Here is a 9,171-nt window from a genome sequence, read left to right as displayed (position 1 = left end):
AAGTTCAAAAATTTGGAAAAAAACCACGGAAACGTCTTTTTCCCTTATGGGAAATCGGTGTGAAACTTCACTGGGCTTGCGGTACATATAAATATAATTAAAAAAAGACGCATTTATTTTTTAGTTGATATGGCCCAATTTTTAAGCGACATATTTGGAAATTTCAAGATGAAAAATTTTCCTTGCCTGACGCACTCGCATACTTCAAACACGTTTTTCTCAAAATAACGTTTTGGGCAACTTGTCACACGATTTCTCCGGAACCAGTGGCCGATCCTTCTGAAATTTTGATCACACATCCTACACATAACTGCTTACAAAATGACCTATTATAATGTCAAAATTTTCAGTTTTATTATTTTTATTTGTTACAAAAAACAGCACAAAAAAATTTGTTTTTCGATTATTTTGGTTTTTATTAAATAAAATTTACAAAATTTGTTAAAAATTAATATCCATAGGTTATTTTGCAGCCACTTTCATATGAAATCCAAAGCACTTTGATTTTTTTGCTTTCAATAACCCATTGCCGAGATATCATGTGGCCGCCAAACTGCCTCCAAATTATGGCGTTCCATTCAAATACGGATTTTGTATACAAAACTTGGAAAAAATAAATATAAAAAATTTTTGTTTTATATTTAAAGATATTATTTATCATATGTATTAATTTTTATATCCATATCTTTCATAGCATGCTCACAAAAAATTCGCAAAAATAGCATATTTTTTAGCCTACCAACTAGACTACACCCTTAAGCTGCCACCAGACAGTAACGTCCTAACCGACATTAATCATATACTTCGCAGAAACCCAAATTACCGACTAATAATAGATTAGATACCTACATTATCAATTGATGGTAGGGTAGAAACCTACATTATAGACTGGCAATAAAATAGAAATTTGCATTACTCTTAGCCGATAATTCCACAATCTTCATTGTTTTTATTCGATAATATCAGAATGTAGATTGCCTTCAGTCGATAATGTCGGAATCTAGATTACCTAAATTCGATAAAGTATGAATTTAGATCACCTACAGTCGGTAAAGCAGAAATATGAGGAGATTCTTATAAAACATTTAAACTAGTTTTACCAGTAACCAATTGATGCTTCTTTCTTAGGTCTTTTGTTAGCCTAGTTGCCACAACACAGGAGCTAGCGAGAATGGAGAATTTGCTACATGATTAGGAACTGTGCTTACATTACGTAATAGCTCAAGGGGATGGGGGATCAACAAATTTCATTGAAATTGTTACAATAGAGGGAGGGGATCCTTTACTCATATAAGCGATTTTTGCAAATTTTTCTCGTAAATATTATCTTTCTATTTACAATTTTATTATTTGGTTAAAAATTTATCAATATTCTTGGAAATAATTCCTTTTGAGTTGAAGCTTCGACTGTTCTGTTAAAAATCGTCTTTTTGGAGTAAAAATTTCATTCTTTTCGTCGAACAAGAATCTTTTGTTAAAAATTTATATTGGTTGCTGATAATTTTGTGGCTGCAATCTCTTTGGTATAAAAAAACTTTTTTGAAAATGGTTCTTTTCGATATAAATATTCACCTGATGTAGTAGAAAATACAATTTTTCTTAGACATTAATGCAACTGCTTGTTCGAAAATTTAATAATCTGGTTAAAAACTAATACTTTTTTGTTAAAAATTCCACTATGTGCCAGAAAATTCACTTATTTTTTACAATGTTTATTTTCGTATTGAAAAGTGAACTGAAATATTCTTTGGATGCAAAGTTTACCTATTTTTTTTTTTAATTAATATTTTTTTTTAAGAGAAATTTTATCTTTCTTTAATATAAATGTAACTGTTTAGTTGAAAATCCAACCCGTTTTCAAAAGTTTGTCTCTTTTTTTGAAAATTCACTTGCTTTAGCTGAATTGTCATTTTTATGGGATAAAAATGCAACTGTTTGGTTGAAAATTAAACCTTATTGTTAGATAATCACACTTTTTGGATTAAAATTCTACTGATTTGTCTCAAATTTAATTTTTGATTAGAATGTATATTTTGGTGTTGAAAAATGAACTCAAATCTTTCCTGGATAAAAGTTAAAATTTAGAAATAAGTCTTCTCGTTTGTTATTTTTAAAAATTTATCTATTTTAGTACAAATTTCATATTGCTTTGATAAAAATGCAACTATTTGGTAGAGAATTCAATTATTTTGTTCAAAATTATTTTTATTGGTTGGAAGAATTCGTCACGTTGGATTAAAAAGTTAGTTTTTTTCGTAGGTCTTTTGTTTGTTTAAAAAATTATATTTTGATCTTAAAACGTCAACTGGAAGCTTTTCTGAATACTAATTTAACTATTTCAAACAAATTACTTTTTAAAATAAAAATAGATTTTTAAAATAAAAATTCAGCTTTTTCGAGAGAAATTTGACCTTTTTTCGATAAAAATGCAATTTTTTGATAGAAAAGTCAACAATTTGGTTAAAAAGTCATACTTTTTAAATAAAAATTCGTGTTTTTGGATTGAAAATTCAATTTTTTTCGTAAAAACTTATTTTTTGCTTAAAAATTAATATTTTGATTGTAAAAAGTCTGCTAAAATCTTTTTTAACAGAAAATTAAATTTTTTTTTGAACAATATTTTGGTTAAAATCTATTATTCTCAACTTGAGTATTAAACCATTTCATTTGAAAGATTTAGTTGAATCACTTTGTTAGGAAATTATTTTTCTTTGTTCAAGATTTCTAGTTTAATTGGAAATTCATCTTTTAGGGTGAAAGTTAAACTATTGGTGGCGTCAAAATTAATCAGTTTTGTGGAAAATTAATTTTTTGCTGTAAAGTCATATTTTTTGTTTGAAAATTCAATTTTTATGTAGAAAATTTGGCTTTTGGATTTAAGGTTGAAACAATTTAGATCAAACTTTATGTTTATTTGAAGTAAAAACTCTTAATTTGTTAAAAATTTGTCTTTTTAGTTAAAAAAATATTTCTTTATTGTTTACAATTTTTATTTTCGTATTGGAAAATGAACTGGAATCTTCTTTGGATGCAATTTTAACTATTTTTTTAAATTCATATATTTTATAAGTAATTTCATCCTTCCTAAATATAAATGCAACTGTTTAGTTGATAATTCAACTCTTTTTCTTAAGTTTGTCTCTTTAATTTGAAAATTCACTTACTTTAGCTGAATTTTCATTTTTATTCCATAAAAATGCAACTCTTTGGTTGAAAAATAAACCTTATTGTTAAGAAGTCATACTTTTTGAGAATTCAACTATTTTGTTACAAATTCATTCCTATTGGTTAGAAAAATTCAGCGCGTTGGATTGAAAATTCCGTTTTTTTTGTATACTTATTTGTTGTTAAATAAAATCATATTTTGATCTTACAACGTCAACTCGAAGCTATTTTAGATACAAATTTAACTATTTAAAAAGAATGATTTTTTAAATAAAAATCCAGCTGTCTTAAGAGAAATTTTACCTTTTTTGGATAAAGATACAATTTTTTGGTAGAGAAATCAATTATTTCGTTTAAAAGTCATACTTTTCAGTAAAAATTCCTGTTTTTGGATAGAAAATTTAATTTTTTTTCATAGTAACTTATTTTTTGTTTCAAAATTAATATTTTTATCCTAAAAAGTATACTTAAATTCTTTTCAACAGAAAATTTAACAAAAAACTTATATTTGTTAGTTGAAAATTCAATTATTTTGTTGAAAAGCAATCTTTTGTGGTACAAGAGACATTTCTTCGTTTGAAATAATTTAAAGAATTAAAAATTTTTAATTCTGTATCTGAAATACTATTTGATTCTGTTTATAAAATATTATCTGTTAAAAGTATTCAAGACTAGAATGCTGGCACTTGAATATTAATAATTAAGAATGTTGAAAATAAAGTTCTCGGACAGCATGCCTAATACTAGTAGCAATAACTAGCAAAAAATTTCTGAAAACTAAAAATTACGTACATAAATAGGGGGTTTTGGCAAATTAATATTCACCCAATGGATTCTCAATGGCAAGTTTGTGACATTAAAAAAAATCGCAATTCTCATTATATCTCCTTATAATTATATCCAGTTTGTCAACATAAATTCTTTAATGGCAGAAATCATTGAAAAATCATTTAATATTATTTAGAAAAAATATATATTTCGCATACAAAATATTATTTCTTCCTTTTTGTATGTAAAAACTAGCGTTTAATGTTTCCCCTATATTTTGATTTCTTCGTGAAAAATATATCCTTCTCTTCTTATGATCTTTTGCTTTGAACAAATATTAATCAATAAATTACAGCAATAATCGTGGTTTGAACAATGGGTCATTGTTAACTGTTATTAAGGCAGTAACAAATATTCATGACCTTAAAAATATAAATTTCGATCTCTCTCGGTGGAAACACACCATAAGGTCGGGAGCAATCTCATGGGGCCAGCAGGGCATAGCAGGGCGAGGCGCATCGTATCGCAACGGTGCCTCGTGCAACTGGTTCGAACGTATTCGCCTAGTGCATAGGTGCACTACTGTTAGTGTTTGTCGAAAGGCCTCTCTCTTTTTTCCCTTTCTTTCTTTCTTTCTCTTTCTCCTCTTTTTCTCTTCGATCCTCTCTGCTTACTCGTACAATCTCTCTTTCACATACCCCACCCTAATGGAGCTACGAACGCGATGTACCTATCTGCAAATGTACACGCGGCGTAAGTGGTTCAACCAATGCAGCCTTGGCCCGCACCGGCGGCGACGCTTTTTGTAGTTCGGTCAGGTTCAAAGAAGTTTGCCGCAATTAACGGCTTCGTAAATTTACATACGTCCGCGATCGAAGGGATCGAAACAACGAAGGGAACCCCCATCCTCGGAATCGGAAGGCAAGGACAATTGCGTTTTGTCGATGAGAAAAACTACATGCTACTGTGTAAGCATCCTGAGAATCTGTTCAGCAGAAAGAATTTATAAAATTTTATTCATGAGATTCCTCTATTTCAGGATTGGGAATTACTCTTATTTTTAATATAATCCAGGAATTCAAGAATCTTTCATTTATCAGGAGAAAAAAGTTGATCTGTGGCATGAGTTATTCCTTGTAACAGTTCAAATTTATATCTGCAAATTAATTCATAAAGATAAATGAAATGAGAAAAATGAGATGAATGTAGAAAGATTTCTTCTTTTCAGGATTGTAAATTACTCTTATTTTTAATATAATCCAGCAATTTGAAAATATTTCATTTTTGTAAAGATTCCCTTTCCTTTCAAGTGCGAAAAAGTTGAGCTGTGGTATCTCGGTTATTGCTGATAAAAAGTCGAAACGTATAGCTGGAAATAAACCAAGGAATTGAGAAAGGTTCTTTCTTTTCAGGGTTGTACATTACTCTTATTCTTAATATAATCCAGTAATTCGAGAATCTTTCCTTTTAAGGGGAAAAAGTTGAGCTGTTGGATCTGAGTTATTCCTTATAACAGTTCAAAATGTATATCTGGAAACGAATTTAGAAAGATAAATAAAATTAATGTAGAAGGATTTCTCCTTTTCAGCATTGTGAATTGCTAATTATTTTTAATATAATCCAGAAATTCGAAAGAGAATCTTTCATTTATCGGGCGAAAAAGTTGAGCTGTGAAGCCTGAATTATTCCTTATAACAGCTCAAAATGTATAGCTGGAAATGAATCCAGAAATTTAGAAAGATTCCTACTTTTCAGGATTGAGAATTATTCTTAATTTTAATATAATCCAGCAATTCGAGCATCCTCCATTTTAAGGGGCAAAAGTTGATCTGTGAAATCTGAGTTATCCCTTATAAAAGCTCAAAATATATAGCTGGAAATGAACTAAGGAATTTATAAAGATTCCCTTTCTTCAGGATTGTGAATTTCTTCTATTTTTAATATAATACAGGAATTAAAGAATCTTTTCTTTGAAGGGGGAAAAGTTGAGCTGTGGTACCTCAGTTATTGTTTATAAAAAGTCAAAACGTATAGCTGGAAATGAACCAAGGAATTGAGAAAGGTTCTTCCTTTTCAGGGTTGTAAATTATTCTTATTTTTGATATAATTCAGAAATTCAAGAATCTTTTATATTATTTTATTTGATTCATTTATTTGTTATAGATAATCCTTCAAAGAATGAAATAAGGCTTTGATCATTAGGATCAAATAACAATTATAAATTCATCCTAAAGAAAAAACTAAATCTTTAAATTACTAGTGTTAAATAAATTATTTTAACCTAAATTATTCTTTTTTATTTTTTGTTCAAGATTTGTAGAAATTAATAATAGATCTATTTATGTTTATTAGTACAAAATACAACCGTTTGTTTACAAATATTATTTTTTAGTTAAAAATTCCAGCAATTCATTGAAAATTCATATATTTTGTTGATAATTTGTCTTTTCTGATTCGAAATGAATCTTCTTGGTTAAAAAATGAACATTTTAATTAAAAGTTCAAATATTTTATTGAATGATTTATTCTGGTTTTGCAATTTTTCAAAAAGATTCATTATTTTAGTTAAAGATTCATCTCTGGTTGAAAATGTAACTATTTTGGTGAAAATTCGTTGCTTTTTGGTTGAGATTTTGTAGTACAAAAGTAATCTTCTCGTTGATTTTTGTCCTTTTTGGTTGAAAACGCAAAGATTTGTATGAAAATTAATATGTTTTTTTTTGAATAAAAGAATCAACTACTTGCTTTGTAGTTTAATTAAATTGTAAAATTCACATTTCATTTAAATCTTTGTAGGTTAGAAATTTATATTTTTGATAAAAAACTCAACCTTTTTTTGAAAGTTTGATTATTTTTACAAAACTAACTATTTTGTTAGCGATCTTTTTTGCTCAAAATTTCAACTATTTTGTTAAAAATTCATCGCTTTTCCTTTAAAGTTCCACTATCTGATGGTAAATATAACTGGATTTAAGTCATTCCAACATGTAAATAGTTGAATTTTCAACCAAAAAAGATAAATTTTTTACTAAATGAAATCACATTTAGTAAAAAATTTATCTTTTTTGGTTGAAAATTCAACTATTTACATGTTGGAATGTCTTAAAATTTTACGGATTCAAAGAGTTTTATATTAAATTCAATATAATATCTGGATTAATTTATTTTAAAGAATTTATTCCACTATTTTCGTGAAAGATTAACCTATTTCCCTTGTTGTGAGAACAATTGGGACTATGAAGACTGATTTTGTTGGTAAACAAAATTTGTACTTCTGATTTAATTAGGTTGCATGTGTCTTATCCGCACTAGTAAACACATATTCATCTACTTATAATGTAATTCCACTTTATTTGTTTACAACAATCTATTTGTCTTATCCGTCCTACCAAACACACATTCATCTACTTACAATATAATTCCAGTGCGTCTGGATACAACAATCTATGTTTTTTATCCGTCCTACCAAACAAACATTCATCTGCTTACAATATAATTCCAGTATGTCTTTACACAATAATCTGTGTGTCTTATCCGTTCTATCAAAAAGAAATTTATCTACTTACAATGTAATTCCACTATGTTTGGTTAAAATAATCCATTTGTCTTATCCGTTCTAACAAATAGATATTTATCTACTTACAAGGCAATTCTAGTGTGCATACAGCAATCTATGTGTCTTATCCGTCCTATCTAATACAGATTCATCTGCATCTGTAAAATATAATTCCAGTTTGTCTGGATACAAGAATTTATATGTGTCTTATCAGTCCTACCAAGGCATGTCCATTTACTCACAATGCCAGTGTGTCTGGATACAGCAATCTATATGTGTCTCATCCGTCCTACCATGGCGAGTTCATCTACTTAAAATTCAAGTGTGACTGGATACAGCAATCTACGTGTCTTATCGGTCCTACCAAACAAACATTCATCTACTTACAATATAATTCCAGTATATCTGGATACAACAATCTGTGTGTCTAATCCGTCCTACCAATCCATGTGCATCTACTTACAATGTAATTCCAGTGTGTCTGGATAAAATCTATGTGGCTTATCTATCTTACTAAGCGCACATTTATCCTCTAAAAATGTTATTCCACTGTGTTTAGTTAAAACAATCTATTTGTCTCATTCGTCCTACGAAACAGACACTTATCCACTTACAATGTAATTATACTGTGATTGGTTAAAATAATCCATTTGTCTTATACATTCTACCAAAAATTCATTTATCTACACTCAATGTAATTGCACTGTGGCTGGTTAAAATAATCTATTTGTCTTATCCGTTCTACCAAACACACATTTATCTAATTTCAATGTAATTGCAGTGTGCCTGGATACAAGAATCTATGTGTCTTATACGTCCAACCAAACACATATTCATCTACTTACAATGTAATTCCACTCTTTTTGGTTAATATAATCTTATCTGTATCTGTACAATGTAATTCCAGTTTGTCTGGATACAAGAATCTATGTGTCTTATCCATCCTACCAAACACACGTTCATTTACTTATAATATAATTCCAGTGTGTCCGGATACAGCAATCTATATGTGTCTCATCTGTCCTACCATGGCGTGTTCATCTACTTACAATTCAAGTGTGACTGGATATAACAATCTACGTGTCTTATCCGTCCTACCAAACAGACATTCATCTACTTTCAATATAATTCCAGTTTCTCTGGATACAAGAATCTATGTGTCTTATCCGTTCTACCAAACACACGTTTATCTACTTATAATACGAGTATAATTCCAGTGCGTCTAGATACAGCATTCTATATGTGTCTCATACGTCCTACCAAGGCATGTTCATCTACTTAAAATTCAAGTGTGTGGGGATATAGCAATCTATGTGTCTTATCTGTCCTACTAAACATACATTCATCTACTTATAATGTAATCCCAGTGTATCTGGATACAACAACCTATATGTGTATCCTCTGTCCTACTAAGCCATGTTGATCTGCTTACAATGCCCGTGTGTCTGGATAAAACAAGCTATGTTTTTTATTCATCCCACCAAACACACATTCATCTACATACAATATAATTTCAGTGTGTCTGGATACAGCAATCTACGTGGCTTATCCATCTTACTAAACGCACATTCATCTAATCACAATGTACGAGGGTAGTTCAATAAGTCCTTAGAATGAAGTATAAAAACAATTTTTTTTGGGTAAATTTTTTTTTATTTTTCAACATAATCTCCTTGGAGCTC

Source organism: Belonocnema kinseyi, chromosome 6, assembly GCF_010883055.1.
Source record: "Belonocnema kinseyi isolate 2016_QV_RU_SX_M_011 chromosome 6, B_treatae_v1, whole genome shotgun sequence".
Taxonomy (NCBI): domain Eukaryota; kingdom Metazoa; phylum Arthropoda; class Insecta; order Hymenoptera; family Cynipidae; genus Belonocnema; species Belonocnema kinseyi.
This window is presented reverse-complemented; position numbering follows the sequence as displayed.